General features: G+C 42.7%; 1 pseudogene; it reads right to left on the minus strand.

Moving 5' to 3' along the window:
* LOC146358527 (dynein axonemal heavy chain 11-like) overlaps positions 1-23295 on the minus strand; it is a 320580-nt pseudogene that overhangs the window by 55960 nt on the left and 241325 nt on the right.

Below are 23295 nucleotides of genomic sequence, written 5' to 3' on the forward strand. Positions count from 1 at the left end.
TTTCCTCCCACCTATCCTGTGATTTCCTCAAATGGAAAAAAATGGGTATTTTTCCAGATACGTGCCAATGGAGCGCCATGTCCTCCCCGTGTATTTCTCCCCTAGCGTGAATGAAGCGCTGAGTGTGGTTGTTGGGGGCGTGGTCATGATGTCGAAGGCGGTGACAGAGGTCTGATGGGCGTTCAGCCTTCCCGCTTCTGCACCATTTTGGCCCCTTGCCATTTTCAGCCTGCCTGTTCAGAACAGAGCAGCAGCACGGCAAAGCAGCAGAACAGCAGAGCAGCAGAGCGGCAACGAGGGGGTGCGGCAGAGCGGAGGAGCAGCAGAGGGGCTGAGCAGCAGGGTCTGGCCAAAGGAACAGAAGAGGGAGGCGAGGCCTGGGGAGGTCGGTGATGGGGCTGTCCGCGTGTCAGTCCTCGTCCACCAGTAATGTGCAAGGGGAGGGGAAAGGGCAGGATCCCAGCAGCAAGTATCGCTGAACCTGGAGTGTGTGTAACGCCTCTTCACGGAAACATAACGCTATGGGAACGGCCATCTACAGAGAAGGAAGTATGTGTAAAGGGAATCAGTCTTGATCCTGCATTTAAAATGGAAGTGGAAAGCCCTGTTTTAAATGCAGGACTTTAGGCTGGTGTAGAGATCCCCTTGGTTTCTCCTTTCCAAACAAAAGTTCAGTCCTGAACTTTAAGGTTTTTTATCAAAACTTCGCAAGAAATCCACACACAGTTCTGTGTGCATTTCTCCTAATACATGCATTTTTGTATACAATGTGGCTTAACCTACATTTTTTTGCAAGTAGTTTTACTAATACGCTGCATTTTTGCACATAATTTCCCCCATAACATTTTTTAAACTGGAAAACTCCATTGCTAAATTGGGAGAGGTGCGAATTTCGAAGGATAAGTGCATTTCAAATGTATTGGTTTGAAAGTGAGAAATTTGCTTGGCATTTCAAGCCAAACTAATTTCTTCCCCATCCCTACCATGGACAAAAGTGGATCTACTGCTTTCAAGCGTCAGGAAGCGGTGGTGGTGGGGGGGCGGGGAGAACCTATTGCCTTTGCACTGGCTAAGGCTGCAATCCCTACACCCACTTACCAGGGAGCAAGTCCCATCATACCAAACCGAGCATACCTGGAAAGCCACTTGGGCAGTGACAGTAAGCTTGTCTCTCTCAAATAAGCCACGACTGATGTAAATAAAAGCAGAGTAGGTTACACAGTCAATCAAGTTGTTGACCCTCTCCTTCACATTGTTGGAAGGTTCTGCTTGCTGCACTGCTTTGTGGAAAACAACATTAAATGCCTGTGAGAGAAGACAGACAAGCATGTAAACCAATAGCGATGCTAGATTAAAACAGCAGCAGACAAACATATTGATTTCTTTCTGAATAGTAACCTTGAGTGAGAACTGATACATTGGATTGATTTTTTTCAGCTCATCCACGAGGAAGTAGAGCAGGGATGCTCTTGCTGCTACAGGGCGATAAAGCTCACAAGCTTTGTTGATCTTTACTTTATTGATGTTTGCTTCCATAACCTGCAATGTACCAGAGGTTCAAAAATGACATGTTATGAATTGGGACTCAGATGATATGACTGTGAGGCTCAGCAAGCCTGGCCCAAGACATTTTGCTGCCTGAGAGAAAGGATAAGATTTGCCCTCAGCAGAGCTGCCCCCTGCCCCATTTCCATGGGCAGAGGACGACCAGACTGACAGCAGAATCTTACTTCCACACGGGTGACAGACAGCATCCTCCACCATACCTGAGGGCGGCAGGCTAGTTTAGAGGGCACAGGGCACACTCTGTTGTGCACACAATTCTGTCCTCCAACAGAGGGGAATGTCAGGGAGGCCAAGAGGAACAGCCAGCAGGGCTTTCACTGCTGTTCACCTGCCCTCTAGCAACCACTACCTGAGGCAGCCACCTCACTCTGCCTAATGGTAAGGTTGGCCAGAGTCTCAGAAGCTACTAGTGCTGAGTAGGGGTCAAAGAGTATGAAAAGAAAAAGACAGAAGCATACTGTGTACTTGAACTCTGAACACTTCAGAGTTCAGTACAGTATGTTGAGTGATATCAGTTTCCACTATACTCATTTGGACTTAAGACTGGTGGGGTGGAGCTGGGGAGACAGAGAAAATGGGCATTTTCCCGGATACTGGGCAGTATTCAGTGCTGGCAGTCCACCCGCGCTCATCAGGTTGCACCAGAGCAGGAGTCTCCAACCTTTTTGGAGCGAGTACATTGTCAGTGAGAGCAAGGAAACATCAGCACCTGGCTTCCATGGGCAGTTGCCAGGGCTCCAGCATCCCAGGAGGGCCCATGGCCCTCCAAACCAGGTGTACATGGGGAATGAAAATGATGAATTGCTGCCAACAGGAAAGCCCACCAAGTAGGAGGAGGGTACCAGAGGGCATTTTGCTAGGGGCCTTTTCAAACCTGGAGCTGCTCAGAGAGTGAATGAGTGGCCAAGCCCTGACAATAGTAACTCTCCTTTCAAGAAATTGCACAAGGCTAGAGTGAAAATATCTGCACTCCCTGATATCTAAACTGACTACCATACTGACCATTATCTGCTCTACATCTTTCCTCCAGCTCTTGGTTCATAGCCACTCAGCTTCTCTGCCTCCTAGGAACTCTTCCCACTGAGTCTCCAGTGTTCTATTTCCCTACCATGCTCACATAGCTCCTCCCACCCAGGACATAAGGCATGTTACTTTGTGATTTTTTGGTTTGTTTGTGCTTCTTAAAAGCCAAGTGACTATTCCTTTCTACACACAGAACTGGATTGTTGTGAATATTCTAACAATGAGCTTTTCTACACAATGCATTTATTGTGTGCTCATTATTCCCTACTCATGGTTGAGTAGGGTTCTTTAGATGACATTGTGACCCTCCAGTTTCATTTCTGTTTTCTAAACAGCAGGGAAAATGTGGTATTATTTCTGAAAGTGAAAGAAAATGCTCTTTCCACTTGTGTAATTGAGCTATACTGCTATACCACTGTGTCACCTAGAGGTTATGGAGTGGAAAAGTAGGAAAGAAAACACTCTTCGTGTAGTGCTTATATCTCAATTCTGCGATGAAACTGAAAGCAGATACAACGGGTTAACAGCCTCGTGTAGAAAAGCTCCATATTCCTTTAGGAGACAGAATGTTTGTGAACATTCCACAGCATCACATCAGCACAGCTTATCAGTGCCAGAGGCTTAATCACTACACAAAATTCCTTAGTGCACAGGTAGGCAACTTGTGGCCCTCCAGATGCTTTGGCCTCCAACTCTTATCAGCCCTAGCCAGCATAGCCAATGGTGAGGGATCATGGGAGTTGCAGGCCAAAACATTTGGGGCGCTAAACATTGCCCACCCTTGCTTACTGCATTTCAGTGTAGATAATACTGAAATAATACATCTACATAATCTATTCTAAGTGTAGTGTTATGATCATATATTTAAAGCAAAGGAAAGTATAAGGTTGGACCTGTGATGTTTACTCTGCTTGGATAATTACTCTGTCCTCTTCTTCAGCTAAATCAACCATGGGCCTGAGTTTTCTATATTACAAATGGAAGATATTATACCGTAAGAATGAAGATTAATTGATAGGTTCTGTGTGCTTTGGGAATACCTAATAAAACTTATGAAAATGCCATATACAGGGCATTCAATTTCTATACAGATATAACACACTGCCACTTTTAATGGCAAAGTTATTGTTGATACTGCATGACACTGTTAATCTAATGTAAGAGAAGTAATTCAACGTGGTTACTAACTTTTTTTAAAAAAATGCAGTGATTTTCAAGCTACATCCTGCTACCCTTAAGCATTCTGGCTGCACCAAATATCTACTGATGTGCATCAAAGTGGCAGAAATTAATTTCGAGTCATGGTGTTAGAAATACACGTTTATTGCATCCATGTTCATTTGCACTCATTTTGTACTGTCTGCATTGTCGTAGTTGGTATATTATTGCTGTTAGTACTGACAGTTCAATTGAGAATGAGACACTAAAGCCATCCAATTTGCCTGCACTTCATGGCAATAATCTGTTCTTTTTCTCACCTCTTGTGTTTTACTTAATATGCCAAGTTTATGGTCTAGCAACAGCTAATGTACAACTTTTGTGTAATGTATGGTCTCACCTTAATTGTATCCTGAAAAACACACACATGGTGACACTGGAAATAATGCTAATAGGTAATACTTCAAAAACAAACCCCAAACACTTAATTTTCAACTGGAAGTTATATATGCAGTGTAAAAACAACAGAAAGAGCAAAACACCCACGCCTGTTCCAAATTCCCTTTGTTTTATAGCTTTTATTTTGAATGCATTAAAAATATTTCCTTCTGACTAAAACCTATCCATTATATGTGATCACAGTATAATCTGCATAGAAAGTCTACTACACAGTGTTATCCTGTACATATTATAACTCAGTTGTGGCAGATAACCATGCTTTAATTACATTCCAGTAGAAGACACCAAGACTTATATAAAATAATCAGCTGAGAAAGACTGGTAAAAAGAAACAGTTTTTAGACTTTAAAAAGAGTTACTTTTGCATCATTACACAATCATTGTTGGTGTACACTACCATTTCTTCATATTTATAATTTTACCTTAATTTCTATTTCTGCTGCAGTGTGTTTTGTTGTTTCCAACCTCTCAGCCAGGAGGGTATCCCCAAGGAAATTACTCTCGGCAGCTGAAAGGCGTGTCAGTAATTCATCTTCAAGCATTTTCAACTCAATTTTAAAATAATTTTGCTGCTTTGTGAGTTCAGACTGAAATGAAAATGGTAAGGTTGCAAACCTATAATTCAAGCACCATTAATATAGGAAGTACGCATCACTGAACTTCAAAACTTGCTGATCTCCTAAGACTTTATTATAGCCCTCATTTTTAGGGTTTAGTAATTAAGAAATGGATTAATACAAAACAGGTGTAAAGATGTAAAGTGTGACCTTTATTCTGAATATTATTAAGCAGACTTAAAACCAGACAAAAATTAGCTAAATATCAGGTATAGAATTTAGCATCCACCCCAATAAGCGTGAGCTGAACATCCAGATTTATATCTTACAGTTTAGCATAATTACTGCTGTGGTATCTTCAGTCTAAAGAAATTCAGGTGGTGGGGGGAGGGGGAGCTTTGTTTTTAAACTCAGAAGAACATTTCAAGGGGGTGGGAGTGGAACATTTCAACTGTGACCCAAGCAAGAACATGATGCAAATGAATAGAGCAATCATATTTTTAAAAAAAATAAATGCTGAATAAAAACAAATATATTTGTATCAGAACACTTGGATGTATGTATATGAACAGGAACATAGACACATATGCATTCACATTTACATTCACACGTACACACACCTTGATGTGTTCCAGGCCTGGCCTTTCCCTCTTGACAACATCTGCCAACAACTTATCTTCTAAACCATCTCGTGTAACTGTAAAATTGATCAATGTAGTCTGGGCCTGGATTTCTGGTTTATTAGCGAGTTTTGTGTGGAGGATGAGCCGGAATTTTGCATGAAATGTACACTCCTTATGTCCAAATCTAATATATCTGTAAAAGTAAAAACATGGCATGGTGGCACTCCAATTTTGCAAAGAGTTCTGTGTAAGGACGCCTTATTCCTTATTTCACAGTGTGAAAGATTACAGTAATTTGCAAGTTAGAATTGCATTTTTTAGAAAACAGAAACATTTTTCTATTTTCAGTCCCTCATTTTGAGGAGGAGGAGGAGAACAAATGGAAAAGTTACCTGGTTTTGTGTTAATTAGGACAAGGGAAAGTCTACAGAATTTGCTCCAGCTGAAACAATAAAGATTTCGGCATTCATTCAAATTCAGAATTGCAACAAAAATATAATAAGTCTCACCAGGCCACGAAATCCCACATTGAAATCAAATGTTGCCAAGGGAGCAAGACACTAAAGATAGCTTTTTTTCATTTCAAGTCTGTCAGCATAAAGAGGATTCAGCTGGTGTGAAGATGCCACTCAAACAAGATGGACCCAGCAGGCAGCCAAACTCACAAACAAGATTTGGACTTAGGTGGGAAATTAAGGCCACAAAGTGACAAAGAAACGTGGAAAGATTATCATTGGAATTGTGGGCAATGAGGCTCAGGTAAACTTTGCTTCTTGGTTTGGCCGTCTTAGAGATCTTCAGCAATTGGAGCCAACTTTTGAATAGGAAAGTCAGTACAAATATGGCTTGCAAATTCTTTATCAGGATAAGTAGACATGAAGTGACATGAGAAGAAAAGCAAAAAATCAGCCCCTCACTGCACCAATATTTGATTTTTTTTCTAGATTGTAACAGAACATTCCTGTCAACATTAAGTCTTTTAAAGTCCTATTGATTTCTATAAGATATTTAAGTATGAACCAGTGGTGACTGGTGACTCCAGTTCTGGAGGGGTCATATTCCCTTCAAGGTTTTAATGACAACCAGCCCAAACTCTAAAAGATGCTATCTAAGGTGCTGAACCCACTTTGGGGATAAGGTTCAGCACCTTGGATAGCACCATTAGAGTTTTGGCTGGTGGTAACTAAAACCCAGAATGGAATCACTGCCTCTCTGGAACCAGAGTCACCAGCCACCACTGGCTGGTTCATACCTAACATTCTCCAGTTGCAGTCAATGGGACATAAAAGTGCAAGGGCCAGATCACAATGAATCCTTGTGCTAAATGTCATGCTGTATCAACTTTAGTTAAGTTACTTGCAAAGCCCATGGCATTATAGCAAAGCATGCAAGTTCCCTTTATTCTATGATATTAACGAGGGAAAACTAGGACCATCTCCACATAGGGTTTCACACTGCCAAAAAAAGAGGACAAAAAGGACACCAATTTCCATAACATTTGCATATGCTAACATATATGCACAAATCTTAAAATAATTAGTATAATTTAAATAAAATACAAAACATCTCATGATATTGAGGAAGACTGACCAGGCGACCCGTGTGCCTGCTCAGTCTGGTGTCCTGGTGCTACTGTTGATGGGCAACTTCAAGGCCCCTTCCAGGCTCTCCCTTCTTAGGGTTCTTTGACTTTAAACCAGACCTGGCCCTGGCTGCCCATCAAATAGGATCCCTTCAAAGACAGGGCTGTACACTGTAAGCTAGAACACCCGCCCACCCTAATTATACATTACACGCATATGTAATGTAAGTTCATTTAGATCAGAGAACCCTCTTTCAACACAGCTGATCTGGACTGCAGAAGTGGCAGAGGAAGGGGACATTTAACACTTTCCAATTCAATTGCTCTCCAAGAAGTCCAACCCACGAGGTTTTAAATACAGGGAAAAAATGTTTAAATACACAGGGAGAGAAAGCTGGTGGGGGTAGGATCAGGGAAATGGCATGTAGGAAAAAGGATGCCCTCCCCTTCCCCATCCCCCGCTTCTGCTCACCTCCATTAGAAGAAGTCCCCAACATGTTGGGCTACTATTCCACATGTTCACATGCAAAACATATTGGACTTCAGGGTCAGCTATTTATCACATCTGATATCTTCCAGGGCTTTAAACAGTGATTTTTATTTTTAAAACTTAATTTTTTTAAATAAAGGTAAATAAATGATGCAGATGTGAGCCTGAGTTGCACCACTCATCTCTAATGATGTAGCAGGTGCGATAGAACATGAAAGCTGTACCAGTCAAACAATTGTGTTGTTAACTGAGGACAAATGACATTTTCCTAGTGATGGGCAAATCTATTAGTTTCCGTTTCTGTCACATTCATTTTTTAAAATCTCAAGTTGTTTCTGTCCCACTGAGGAATAATTTTGTTAATTTTGGTAAGTTCTTATCAAAACACCCAACTGAATGAAGTTTTCACCCATCCCTATAATTCTCCCAAAACAAACATTTGCAGTTTTGAGAGTTGTGGAAAATGTGATAGCCCTGCAATGGAATCCAAATAGCCTACATTCATCCTATCAGCTACTTTTCATGTGCTGTATCTCTATATGTGCTGGCTTTGCTATTTTGTTTTGTTAGGTTAATATTATATTTACTGCATTTACTGCATTTTATTGAGCTCTGTTATTGCAAGCTACCTTGAGGTTACTTTGTGGCAAAAGGCAGCAAAGAAATTTTATAGACAAAATAAAATAGGGAAAACAGTTTTGGATCACACACAACTGAGGACTACACTGCACACTAAGTTAAATACATAGAGCAAAGCTGATCCTCACTTTCTTTGTTTACCTCAGAGTAAGTGTGTAAGGCCCTGATGTAGATTGGGACCAGCGCAGTTTAAAGGGGATTAAACCTTCCCACACAGCGAATTTCCCCCCTAAATTTCTCTCTCTTAAGCAGGAGCTAAAAAAAAGAAAAAAAAATACCTTCCATTGGTGCCAATGGTCCCCTCCCTTTTTTTAGCCCCTGCGTGGTGGATGGCAAATTCAGGGGGAAACGTAGCTGGGTGGGAAGGTCTAATACTCTCCAGCTGCATGTTATGGTCCACATTAGGAGCTTGTGCACTTACCCTGAGGTAAATAAGAAAGCAAAAATCAGCTGCACACTATATAGTTAATATAGCATGTAGTTTAGCCCTGAGAATGATCTGCATAATGATAGCACTTTAACCATTGTTTAACTGAGGGCCTTTTTAGTGGCTGCTCCCAGGCTCTGGAACTCCCTGCTGAGAGAGAAGCTGCTCCCCTCTCTCTGTTGTCTTTCTACCAGCAGGCTAAGGTGCTTTTATTCAGGCAGGCCTTTGGCATATAAGCTGATTTCCTCTATTTTTTTTTAAAATTTCCTCTATGGTTGCATTTTAGTTTATTTGTTGTTATGCTATGTTTTAGTTAAGATTTTTTAAAATCTGCATTTTATTGTTAGCTGCTTTGAGCACCACTTTTGGAAAGGTGGGATATAAATCGATTGAACAAATAAATAAATTTCTAGAAAAGCTTGAACTACAGCAGGAGGCCATAGAAGCATTGGTCATTTCTAGGGAGATGCAAGTACTCTTTTGTGATGTTTCCCCCCATTCAATTTTGTTTGTATCTTGAATGGTTCCAAAGATAGAACACCAACCTGCCTCTTCCATAAGAATAGAAAATGGTGGGATCCTTGTCAATCTCTCATAATTAGTTGGGCTAGTGCCAAAACCATTTAAGCAGTACCTCTCCTCTCCACTGTGTGTGTGTTCTCTTTCCTTGTTTGAGGACTCTTGACATAAGCACTTTCCTCCCGACCCCAAACTGCAGGTTACTGCTCTGTCCTTGAGGAAATGTAAACCATCTTTATGAATTATGGAGAGATGAGAACTTTATGACATAAGTTAAAAACGTGTGAAGCAGACATTTGTTGACTTAAAAATCAAAACATTTAAATAAACAGCATTATCTTCCCTTCTTTAGCATGTGTCTCCCAAGGATAGGGTCAAGCACAGGATCAATAGTTTCCTCCAGGTTTCTATTCAAACAGAATCTCGAGCAACAACAGCCTCTTCTATGACATCGACATACCTGCAAAACCCACAGAGAGATTAACAGTGCAATCTTATCTACATCTACTTGGCCCCATTGAGTTCAATGGGACTTATTCCTAGATAAGTTTGTACAGAAATGCAGCCTAAGGACAGCAGAAGGACCTGAAAGAAGATACAGGGCAAGCAGGAAAGGCACAGCATTCACTTCAAGGGTTTTTTCGCTAGGTATTTTGATAAAATTTATTGGTTTCCTTGACTGCAAAGAAAGTGACAAGCCCGGGGTAAAGCGAGCTAGCATATACAACTCCCCTAGCCTTCCACAAACAGAATAAGAACATAAGAACAGCTGTGCTGGATCAGATCAAGGGCCCATCTAGTCCAGCCTTCTGTTTACACAGTGGCCAACCAGCTGCCCATGGGAATCTCACAAGCAGGATATGAGTGCAACAGCCCACTCCTGCCCATGTTCCCCAGCAACTGGTGTGCACAGGCTCACTGCCTCTGATACTGGAGGAAGCATACAGGCAGCATGACTAGTAGACACTGATAGCCTTCTCCTACCATCCCTTTTAAAGCTATCCAAATTGGTGGCCATCACTATGTCTTGTGGTAGCAAATTCCATCATTTAACTATGTGCTGTGTGAAGAAGTGCTTCCTTTCATCTGTCCTAAGTCTCCCACCAATCAGCTTCATGGGATGACCCCAGGTTCTAGTATTATGAGAGAGAGAAATGTCTCCTTATCCACATTTTCCACACCATGCATACTTTTGTACACCTCTATCACGTCTCCCCTTCTTGCCTTTTTTCCAACTAAACAATCCCAGCTGTTGTAAGCTTCCCTCATATGGGAGTTGGTCCAGCAATGTTTTTATTCCTGTTAATAGCTATAGCTGCCAATGAGTGCTTACCCTTTCTGACTCAAATGGATGACTTTCAAATCTGAGCTGTATCTGCTTTTTATCCATTTGATCCCCTGGTGCTGGGGGTCAATCAATATAGGCCAATGTTCACCGTTTGTGAGAACAGTGGCATTTTGTGTGGACATGGGATCACCAGGCAAGCCTTCATTGTTCCATGTAGCAATTGTTGCATCATCCGTCAGCATAGAAATTGGATCAAGACCTTCAGTCATCAGAACGAGGACCTACAATAATAAAGGTTAACTTAAAAATGACTAGTTTCAGTGATTCTTTCCTGTGACAATACATCCCCACTCATGTCTGCAGTATCGGGAAAGGGGCAGGGGGAGGAATGTAGCAGGATCACCCAGAGCACTAAGGGATTCTGTATGTTGATTACGCTGATTTTCAAGCATAAGAAGGCACAAAGGTTTATAGAAATTGTGCTAATAACACAGACAGAATCTGAAAGGCTTTACTGCAGTTATATTTACAAGATCCCTATTAAGTACAAATGGAAGTATGGAGGGCCTATTAGAATGTACATCCACCGGTCCTAGCCCTGAACTCCATGCATTCAAGACTCACTGCACACACACACCTCTCCAAATCCATATAGGCTCTTGTACGCTAAGACCATCTATTGTCCAGGGTACCAGATCTTGCATATAAGACCCTACATGCCTTCAAGTGTATGTCAAAACTCCTTGTTGTGAGAAGAGGGGATGGGGAGTGTGCGTGCCCAAGACTAGCCGAGACTCATTCCCATCATGATAAACGATGTTTTATTGTAATGTCCAAATGCTGTAACTCTGTGCAAACATGATACCTGAATGTGTGGAGGTGACACAGCACAAACCAAATCAGTCCCTCAATATGTTTATTTGAACCAAAACCGAATGCTGGAACAGGGCTAATCCAATTAGATCAAGCTGCCCTTACCAAATAGTTCTACCAAATAATTGTCCGGAACTTCTCTGGAGGAAAAGTAAGTGGGGTGTGTGTGTGGGTGTGCAGAGTTTGCAAGAGAAAAGCAGTGAGTGGGGAAGGCTTAAGTATCTCCTCCCTGTCCACTGCTTCTCAGATGCAAGCTGCCATTCTCAATGCTACTATTCAAAGGAGAAGGAGCAGCTGTAGTTTCAGTAAATGAGGTAGCCACAGAACATCTAGTATCATCCTCTAAGAGATCAAGGTTCCCCGCATGCCTTGTTGTACAAAATTGCCACTTTTTTGCTGCTGCCATGCCAGCAAACTCAGTGGCAGGTCCAGGGCCAGTGCAAAAAACACCAGAGGATGGGCATTTATTAATTATTTCAATAAAGAAGCAGGCAGGAGGATATAATGTCTCCGGTCCTGTACATTCAGGGAGACTATTTATTAGTCTTTGTTTTCTTAGTTCTTCTGCCCTGCTAGCTCAGTATATATAGACTGGGATGGATGAGCTTGCAATGAAGCTCATTTGTTTGAGAATACTGGCTAGGATCAAAGGCACAGACTCCCTGCAAACGCTGCAGGGAATGGCAGGTGCCACCATTTTGAAATGTAAATATGTGTCAGGAGCACCAGAGTGACACATTGAACTATTTTGAAGGATAAAAACTGTTTCTATTGCTGCAGTTAAGAGCAAGCATTAGCCAGTGAAATATTTTGCTCATGTACAGATAAAATTTGTTTTCATGGACTTTTCAGTATATACAGAGGCATTGGTATGGTTTCTAAATAATGAATAGTTATCAAAAATCATTCCCGAAAACAACTCAGCTAAAGATATGTCTGCTTGTTACCTTCTGGCTTCTCAAAAAGGGCAGCCACAGGTTTTGAACGAGCTCATGCCGGTACCACTTTGCAAATGGCCCAGCATATGAAATAAAAGCTACCGTTAGAAGCATGTCCCCACACAGTGTCTTCTCTTGTTCATGATAGTGCGCTACTGAGTAAGCCCATCGTGCATTCTCAGACTGAAATGTAAGGATCACAGGTTAATTCATAACAGTCACTTAAGATAACTATCAAATTGTCCATAAATATAAGGAAGGGAGCTCAGGCCGTGTTTCATGTTCTTGGAGACTTCTACCCTGAGGTGAACATGCTTGGGTTAAAGGTTCATGCAATAAAAAAGTTTGTACCTGGAGACAAGTAAGACAGAGAAGCAGGCCACCCAGGGGAGGGTGTTCTACAGCGCCAGGGCTACCACAGAGAAAAACCTGCTCCTACTTGAAAACGATCTAGGATCCAGAAAATATGGCTCTTAGATCAGGGTTTCACTGAGTGCTCTTAAATTGGGGGATAGGGTCATAAGGGAAAGATTCTCCCCAAGATATTAATGATTCAGACCATTTTAGACTTTAAAGGGCAATATCACCACCTTGAATTGGGGTTGGAAACCAACCAGAACCTAATGAAGTATGCTTTAAAATAGACATAATACAACTATGCTGGCTTACATCCGTCAGAAGTCTGGTGGCTACATTCTGTAGCAGATGAAGTTTCCAGACCGTCTTCGTGTAGTGCCCGATGTAGCGGGCATTGCAGTAATCTAATCTAGAAGTCACCAAGATGTGAATGACAGCCAACAGCTCTTTCAGTACAAACAGTATTGCCTTGTGGTCTAAGCCAATTCATCCTAGATTGTTTGTTGCAATGTGCAAAAGCCTCATTGTCCAATAAGTGAAATTCTATTCAATTGTTTCTAGGATTTCAAAACAGTGAAATGCCAGTTTCATTTGTTCATCATTCACCTTGGGAGGAAAAGCTCAGCTAAATATAAATGAAAGTTTTGGCATCTTGCTTTGTCAGCTGCATTGACATCTAGTGAATTCTGGAAATTCTGCTAAGGATCTGCATGTTAGGGCAGGCTTCCATGCATCTATGACTTGATGAATCAGGAATAGTAGGGAGGCTGGAGAAATCCATTTGGGGGGGGTGGAGCTCGGTGAGTTTTTGCCCGCTCAGCCTCCTAGACTCTGGCTTGATCATCATCCATGAGTTGGCCCAACTTGGTGCACAATGAGTTGGGCCAATTCGCAGATTTTGGGGGGGTTGCCCAAATCGTGATTTGTGCAAATGGCAGTTGTAAATAGCACAAATTAGCCCATTTACACCTGAGATTTTGTGCAAATTGTGCTGTTTATGCTTGTCATTTTGCATAAATTGATCTGCAATTTTGCGCAAAAAAAACCTCAGTAAAGTTCCTGGGTTTGGGGAACTATTGTGCGGCTCAGCTCGCAAATGCAAGCCGAGCTGGGTCTGTCGCAGGGATCCGTCAGGCCCCCAAAGGGCTGGATTTGCCCACAACAGACAACCCCGAACAGGAACCATTCATGAAAATCTGATGCACATCGACAGAACCAGTGTGGTGTAGTGGTTAGAGTGTTGGACTGGGACTCTGAGACCTAGTTTCTAGTCCTCACTTGGACATGAAGCTCATTGGGTGACTTTGGGCCAGTTACTGGCTCTCAGCCTGACCTACCTCATGGGGTTGTTGTGAGAATAAAATGGAGAGGAGGGGGATCATGTAAGTGGCTTTGGGTTCCTTGGAAGAGGAAAAAGGGTGGAATATAAATCTAGTAGTAGTAGTGGTAGTAGTAGTAGTAGTAGTAATAATGTGAATGCTGTCTGGCCACACTGCATTGCTTTCTGCGGATGCTTATTCAAATGAGAAGTTGAATTTGCACCCCCTCTGCACCTTTAAAGCACTGGATGGGGGTTGAGGAATTCTAGAATTTAGATACCAGAAATGTGAGTGTGCAGCATAGATGTCCCTCACTACAAATTAAATACAGAACATGATACATTTAAAAGTGGATTCCACTTGGGTTAAGAAGCAAAGGCTTGGAGCAAAAGGTGCCCTTCCTTTCAAGAAAGGAGTACTTCCATGAATAGAAGAGGCTTCAGTCCAGTGGAGACTCCCATAAATGGAGGTGCGAAGCTGATTTTTCCCTGCCTCTGCAGCTCCCACAGCACGTCCCAACATTGTTCAGAGTATCCCCAAATCCTCCAGTGCAGATTTTCAGGGGGGAAGGAGGAATTGGTGAAAATGGTCTCCCCCACTTCCATTCACAGGAACCAAGACACCCTTTCCATGAGTGAAACTCCACTCATGGAATCTAAGGATCGAGACCAATATGGTGTTTTACAGGGCTTAGATCTTGTTTTCCATATCAGCACTCTGAGCATGTATGGAGAGAATGTCCATAATCAGTGATTAACCACAATCAGTGTCCACCATCTGGGACAAGGGAGCAGAATTGAAAGGTCAGAGGGTTTGGCTTTAAGGTCCATTTGAGTACTGGTCTCTCTCTCTTTAGATTTTTTAAAATGACCAACACCTTGCCATTATCTGTCCTTTAGATTAATATATGCGTTGCACATCCCAGGGAAAATAATTAGAGAATGATCATATTACTTAAGTAACTAGCACAAATCATACTGTACTCTCTGTAACCCAACCAACGGCAGTTATTATAAGAAACGCTCCATTGTTGTCTCAGAGCATCTCAGGCTTAGAGCATCGTAAAAACCATGTCTGTTGCCAGAGCCCAAGGGTTGCCATTCCTCTTCTCTTTAACGTTCTTCGACATGTTAGTTAGTAGGTAATCTTGCAGTTAATATATACGGCAGTGAGGCAAAATGCAAGAAAATGTAAAGGTCAAAAACACATTTCCTTTATGGAAAAAAAATGAATGATAATGACATAATTTTGTTCAGCTCATCAGGTTCTTTGCTAAGTGCCTCTGTTATTGTCAGATCACTAGTGTATAACAAAGACATGCTTTCTGTAGGCTGCTTCATTAGCCTGCCCTGTAGGACCTCACCTCCAGACCTTTCACTAATCTGTTGGCCAGCTCAATAGTCTTGTTAGTTCTATTCACTTCTTCCTGGCAGCGGATTTTGTCAGCTGTAGCCTTCTCAAAGGCGGTGGTGAAGCCAGCCAGGTTTGTGTCTAGTTCCTTCAAATAAAAACAGTAAGAAACAAGTCTAGACATTGTAGGGACCAGTAAAAAAAAAAAGTCAAATGATGTCTTATTTTTATATTGTGGGAAGTTAAATTATATAGCAGGGAGGAAGACGTAAACACGATTGCTCTTAAAAATGTTCAGGTGTTCAGTTCACACAGTCAGAAAGAGCTGTAAATTAGCTTAGTAGTAGAAGTAGTAGTAACAGTAGAGTAATGCTTCCGCTCCTTGCCATCATGTCCATAACCTTTCATTCATTAAAAGTCACGGAACGGACTACGTCCACACAACCCAATTTGTGCTTGTTTTCCAATTGAATGGGGTGAAGAGTCATTTAAGCTGCAGGAAAGTTACACATCTTGCCAATGGCCTGTCACCTATCAGTGCTCATATGCGCTGAACTCATCCTATGACTGGTTGCCTGCCTGCTCATTTAAACAGAGCAGATAAAAAAAAGAAAAGAAAAGAAAAGAAAAGGAAGCCCAACCTGAGGTGAAATCAAAGGCCAGAAACGTCTGGTGTGGTTTATGCTTTACAATGGCATACCATCAAGGATATTAGGCAGAATCAGGCAATGAAGGCAGAATTCTGCAGCCATCCTTGGCTTTAAATCCTGTAATTACATAACGGGGGAGCTCAAAGTGGGGTTTTGCTTGCTAGGACTAGAAGATTGTATTGGATACCACCTTGTTAGCACTGGTGAACTCCTGACAAACAATTCATTCTCTTAGTAATTCACCGGTGCTGGGGGATGGGTTGGTGTAGGAGCAGGCACTGCTTTGGGCTCCCCTTGGGAGCTGGACATTTGGGCTTATAGTATTTCACAGAAGAGCTTTAAAAATTCAGTAGAGAGTTCCAATTTTTTTTTAATAGGTAGTTCCCCCACCCCCCACACTTTTTAATTCAGCCATCCAGATAAGAAAAATCTAACAAACATAGTAATACGTGAAGAGTGCAGTAATAGATTTTTTTTATAAACCTTTAAAATGGGAGCAAAGTGTATGTAAGAATTTGACAAGGCCAGTGTCTGTCAATTCTTACCAGGGAGAGGAATATTTATTTATTTATTTCATTTCATTTCTATACCACCCAATAGCCGAAGCTCTCTGGATTAGGATTATTAATTAGGATTATTTCCAGTGATGACATATTCCAGACCCTATGATTGGAGCATAATGTTATATTTTTCACTCTAGAACTTTGCCCTAATGCGTAGTTTTTTTAAAAAATGAAAAGATGTAGAAAATCCTTCTAGTGATTAATGAATGGGAGGAAGAGTTTGAGTTCATCTAAGTAAAAAAATATGACCTGTGGAATGCTGCCAGAAGCAGCAAAACCTCTGGTGGGGTGGTGAGAAAGAGCTGCTTAGGGACCTGAAATTTGCCTGGGGGCAGCATTAACTTACCTAAGCAATTTCCTAAAGATTTCATAGTATGAAATATGGGCAAAGAAAATGTATGCAACTCCATCTTGAAGACTGCTGATCCCCTTTCCTCTTGGAGGTTTCTTTGAAATATTTGCTCTGCTTGACTTCTCCTCCATAAAATGGTAAGTTGGGCAGGAGATGTACTTGAGGTGGAAGAGAGAATGTACTGCACTGCAGTTGAATTCAGATTGCTGGGCAACAGAGGTGCATGATTTCCTCAAGAAGACTCCAGGGATCAATGCTCAAAAGCAAGAAGGGAGACACGTGTGACTGTTGGACAGTACCCTGTTCCTTCACACCAAATATTTGTATTTTGCTCCATTGACTCTTGACTCCTTGTGGATGCATTATGATGAATTTCATTAAAGCCTGGTTAACACAAACAATGACAACCCATACATATCGTGGGCACTATACTTCTATATACCAGTAGCTGGGGAACATGGGTGGGAGAGTGCCATTGCACTCATGTCCAAATTGTGGGCTTCCCATAGGCATCTGGTAGGAATAGAACTAGATAGGCCTTTGGGCTGATCCAGCATGACTCTACTTATGTTTTTATCTCTACACAGAAGGAAGCCCAGTGAGTTCAGTGGGACTTACTCCACATTAGTAAGTATACATTCACAGCCCAAACTAGTGGACAGTTCCAAACCCAGTTGCTCTCCCAAATCGTGCCTGCCCCATACATTCCTCAACAGAGGGGGCTATGGCTCATTGTCCAACATGGAGCCATCCAGGGTAAAGAAAGGGAAAGCATGGATTTAGTCTATTTTTCTGCTCGTGAAATTAAATGTTATTTACATAAGTTTACATATGCAAATGCTTTGTTGTTTTAATCTTCTGTGAGATATATCCATTATATCAGCTTTCCCCAACCGGGTGCCCTCCAGATGTGTTGGACTTCAATTCCCATCAGCCCCAACCAGCATGGCCAAAGGTTAGGAATACTAGGAGTTGTAGTCCAAAACATTTGGAGGGCACCAGGTTGGGGAAGTCTACTTTATGTACACTATGTACATTTTTGACAGTATCTAAACAATGTGCTAAAAAAAGGGCTGCAATACTGTACACACTTTCCTGGGAGTAAGCTGTATTGAACTCAATAGGATTTACTTATGAGTAGACATGTATGGGACTGCTCTGTAAGTTAGCTTATCACACCAGTTTTTCTTCCTTTTACCGAATTACCAATAAGACATGTCCCTTCCCTTGTAGTTTGTGCATATCAATGTGATTATTTTTTTAAGTGCCAAAATCTCTCTCTCTCTCTTTTAAAGCATTGCCCTTTTCAAAACAAGGGGAAATTCAGTATAGTTTCAGTGCCACAGTGATCAAACAGTGTCACATCACTATGGCAATTGGTGCCCAGGCCAGGAATACAGATCAGCTTTAATTGTGCAACGCCTTATTGCTGGTGCATGTCAATCAGAACCTATGAATTGAGAAAAATTTGCTCTGTTCATTCTGTTAAATGATGTATCCAATTAAACCTGTTAGAATTCATGATCTTCAGTCAAGGTTAAATGAAAGTAGTTACTCCTGTCAGCTAGGTGATTAAATGCTGCCTACATCAGGCACATTTATGTGCAAAATTAAAATTTTGGTATAAAGCATGAATCTTTATGCATGCCAGTTAATTATCTTGCAGTTCCTTCCACTTATTAAATGCCCACTGCATTTCTTCTTAATCATTAGCTTCCTTTCAAAACTTGTTTCATACTGTACACTATACCAAATTTCAATGTTTAAATGAAATGCTGTATAAATGAAAACTTCCTCTTTTCAAGGATTTGGCTGTTGCTACGTTACTGAAAGATAACCGTTATTAACAGTCCCCCCCCCCCATGTCATTATGCAAAAGAAGTGTTTGTATTGTGCTGCAGGGTTCTGAGCCACAGTGATAGGAATCCCTTGTGCTATTGCTGCCTGCTGGTCATTTTTGCTTTCTTTAAACCTACCTGGGACTTTTTCTGTTCGCCAGCCAAGCACCGAGGTAGTAACATGCAATGCTACAATATAACAATCAACCTAGCAATAATAGGGAAAATGCTCTGTCCCCACCTTCCCTGAAAATGGAACAGATGAAAGCCTTCAAATACTAGCAGAGTTTTTAATTTGCCAGAGGAAGAAAAGCGTAAACCTCTGTTTAACAAAAAAATAATAAAATGCCACCATCTCTTCTGTGAAATGAAGTGTTGCTGTAAACGGTTTTGTTGGGATTTCTCAACAAATCATTGTTTATCAAAAAACCCACCTGAGGAGGAGAAGAAGGAGGAGGAGGGAAACTTTCTTCCGGTGAAGGATGGCTATTTCTGTAATTACAATCCTTGACAATTACATGTTCTTGCATTCTTTTAGGGCATAGAACAAGAAACCTGTTAGAAGTGATAACCCCACAGTATCATTTATAGTATTAGTTACATCTCTTTGGAAGACCTAGGGAGGTAGTGGACTCTCCCAGACTGGAGGCATTCAAGACGAGGCTGGACAGCCATCTGTCAGGGATGCTCTGACTTGGATTCCTGCATTGAGCTGGGGGTTGGACTCGATGGCCTTGTGGGCCCCTTCCAGCCCTACTATTCTATGATTCCATGACCCATTACTCTAATCCCTTTCTGGAACCTGGCTTTATCGGTAGCAAAAAGCCATAGAGGTATGTGGATACAGTGGAAGACTGGGCATTACTGCCTGTCAGAGATATGGGGTGAAGACAAGAACCCCACCCCACCCATGATCAGCTGTCAGACAAGGAAAGAGAAGAGCATATTTAGAGTTTGGAACTGCTTTGGCAGATTTAGTTCAGTACTCTGTTTCCAACAGCTAGGGATGTATGAGAAATTCATTTCCACTTGTTTTTGATCAGGATTTTACCCAGTTTGCACCTTCCGGACCAAACACGGACTCGGATGCAATCTGTGGTCGAAGTCTGTACATTTCCAAGTTTGCAACGTGATTCGCAGACCCAGAACAAATGCGTTCGACAGCATGCATACATTTGAAAAATGCGCATGAAAAATGCGTACATTTGAAAAATGTGCACAAATACACGTTAGTCAATGGCAGAATGTGTACATTTAAAAATGTGTACAATTGATGTGTACATCTTGAAAAATACGCCTGAAAATATGCACAGGTTTTCATGTGAAAAGAAAAAACCCAAAGCTCGCAATCGGATATAGACTCAAGTTGGAATGAGCTTTGAGATGGAATTCGGAGAACTTCAACAAGCACAAGTTTGGCTGATTCACACATCCCTAATTCCAGCTGAGATGCTATATTAACAACAACAAAGAAGCTCATAAGCAGGGCATGATGATAACTCCATCTACGTTTGTCCTTTGTATCTGGCAATCTGATTATTCAGCTTCTGAACATGGAAGTTCTTGGCATTTTTAGTTCATAGGTATTGCTAGACACAGCGTCTCTGTATTAGATAGGAGTTGCAGCCCAGCACATCTGGAGGGCACTAAGTTGGGGCAGGATGGATTAGTCTAATCCAGGGGTGAGGAACTTGAGGTGCTCCGGATGTTGTTGGACTACAACCCCCACCACCCCTGACCATTGGCCATGCTGGCTAGGGCTGATGGGAACTGGAGTACAACAACATCTGGAGGCCTACAGGTTACCCACCCCTGGTCTAATCCGTTGTGGGGAAACTCTAATAGTGACAATTGCAGCATTCTATGGCAACGAATCCTATAGGTTTTTCATGTACTTTATGAAGAAAATATTATTTTTTTCTGTTATCCTGATTGTCAGTCAGTTTTATGAGCTCTAATGTTCTGAGAGACAATTGTTTCTCACTATTTGCTTTCTCTGTGCTGACCATGTAAAGCAATTTTACAAAGCTATGGCATGTTCTCCTTTTGCTGCCTCTCCCCTGCCTTCGCCTCCAAACTAAAAGACCCTAACCTCCTGAACTTTTCTTTGTAGGGAAGAAATTCTGTGCCCAGTGCCAGTTTCAGTGCAGGTTTCTGAGGGCCCTTGGGCAAGACACCTCAGCAGATATCCTCCCTTGGTGGGTCTACCTTCTCACTGCCATTGTCACTGGCTGCTACTAGGAATGCTGGAGAAATTCAGGATGGACTAAAATGAGCTCAGATTACTATGAATCCGAACTGGAGGATCCACTGTGGAGTGAGCCCCTGAGGCTGCGCAGAGTCCATGGACTTTTGAATGATTTTTTTACTTTCCCAAAATTTACACATATTTGTTCGTAGGAAAATATGCAGGTTTCTGCTTAGGAAAGTTGAATGGAATGGGGGACAATACGCTAAATGTTATGTATGAAGGTAAACTGTGTAAATTCTTACAAAACCTCTTACATAATTATTTGCGTATTTGTACACATGATGAATTTTTTTTTGCATCCATATGTAAGTGGACAACGGAACAAAAGGTGCCTGACAATCCGCGGAACACAGATGGAGTGGATTTTACACAGACCGTACATGCCTAGCTGTTACTGTTCCTCATCCTGTTTCTTGTCATTGCTACCACTTGCTTGCTTGATTACCACTTGCTTGCTTTGCCAGTGAGCAAATAGACATTGGCATCTGCTGTCCTCCTCCTTACCACCACTTTGTCTGGGTCAGAGCGAGAGGCAGGTGAACAAGCAGGTTGCCATGGTGAAGAGGAGCAGCAACTCCAAGGGGTTCTTGTCAGCAGGCCACTGTTGGGGTGTGGGCCCTTGGCAGATGCCCACCCATGCCTATCCTTGATGCCAGTCCTGCACATCACATAAACAAATGAATTGTATATGAAGTAGATGGGGAGTTTCCAGAATGGAGAGATGTAAATAGTGGTGTGTGTTGTGGGGGAAGGGGAGCTCAAAGATCCATGTTGGGCTGGCGCTATGAAACGTATGCATCAATGCTCCGAGTGATGAGCAGCCTTTAGACCAGTTTGTAGACAAAATCAAATCATTCAGATACACAAGTTTTTATCTTGCTCATCGGCCCTTGTGCAAATTGGCCCACTAGGTGTTGTTGTTGTTTTAATTATAGGTAGCAGATCTCAATTAGAATGGCAACTGGGTTCCCCAGTAGTCTGTGCCTTAGCAACTAACATGACATGCATTACTTAATCTCCCCCAGCTATTAAACTGCAACCTAGGGGCAGCATCTTGGGTTGACAGGGCAGGGCTGGTGTCATGCCCCCGCAGGAGGAAACGTCTTCTGAGGAGGAGCTAGAGCTCCCAGAGAAAGACAAAACCAAGGAGTCCTGGGGGAGCCTGAGCCCTCAGGGGAGATGACTGCAGGTCTGTCCTTGCAGGAGGAGGGAAGTTCCACTTCTGAGGCAGAGGCTGGGTGACCACCTAGCCCTCGAGAGCATCATTGTTTCAAGAGACAGGCCAGTAGAGCTCCTTTGAAAAGAGGTACTAGACTGCAAAGGAGGACTCCACAAGAGGAAAGAACTCCTTGGGAGCAAGGCCCTTCTCCTGAGCAGGACTTTTGCCAGATGGCCTGTAACACACTGCAGCTGAGCCCTGGGTGAGCCTTAGGAGGCTCTGAAGCCTTTGGTTTCAGCCTAGCTAGTGCTGGAACAACATTGTTCTACCTCCAGTGCTGTGTATCCCTGATCTTGCAACTGAACCTCCATGCTATTTACCCTTGGACTCCTGCTTGACTCTGCTTCTTGGACTGCATTTTGTATCTGACTGCTTATCTGTGTTTTGACCTTGGCTGTACTTCATACCTCTCTTCTGGAAACCACCGATTTGCCCGGTAATACTGGGCTTCACCACTGCCTGCTTTCTTGACTTGCCTTTAGGGATGTCAGAGAATTCTGCGACGGATCTCAGTGAGGCCGAATGCCAGTGCATTCGGCCCCCCAAAATCTATCACGGAAAGGCCTGCCACCCCCCGCCCCCTGTGGATCCCCCCCGGGATGAGACTTACCTGGGGCGGATGTTCCGGATGGCGGCGGCTGCAGCGGCTGGTCTTCCGACTGGCTGCCGCCGCCGCCATTTGCAGTCTTTGTTTCCCTCCCCCATAGACATGATAGGCTACGTAAAGACTAAGGCTACCCTATCACGTCTGGGTAAAAAACAACAACAACGCGTACGCAAATGGCGGCGGCTACAGCCGCCGCCATTTGCGTTCTTATTTTTCTTCGTCTTAGTCTACGTCAATATTTACATAGACTAATACGAAGAAAAGAAAGGGGAACGCAAATAGCGCCCACTATGCTATTTGTGTTCCCCTTTCTTTTCTTTGTCTTAGTCTACATAAATATTGACGTAGACTAAGACGAAGAAAAATAAGGAATGCAAATGGCGGCGACTGTAGCCGCCGCCATTTGCGTACGCTTTTTTTTTTTTTACCCAGAGCCCTCCGCGGCTGGAAATCCGGCTGCGGACGGCCCTGGCCTGGGCCTGGCTGGCTGATTTGTGGAGCCGCTGCGGAGCACAGCCGGCCGTTGAGGATTCCGGGGGGGACGACCTCCCCCCCCCCGTCGATTCCAGGAGATTCCAGGAGGAAGGGCCTCACCCCCTGCCGAGGATTCCGGGGGGAGGGATGGAACGCCTCCCCCCCATGAACAG

This window comes from Heloderma suspectum, chromosome 1 (genome assembly GCF_057233095.1).
Source record: "Heloderma suspectum isolate Gila_16-S chromosome 1, 16-S_ref, whole genome shotgun sequence".
In the NCBI taxonomy this organism is placed as follows: Eukaryota; Metazoa; Chordata; class Lepidosauria; order Squamata; family Helodermatidae; genus Heloderma; species Heloderma suspectum.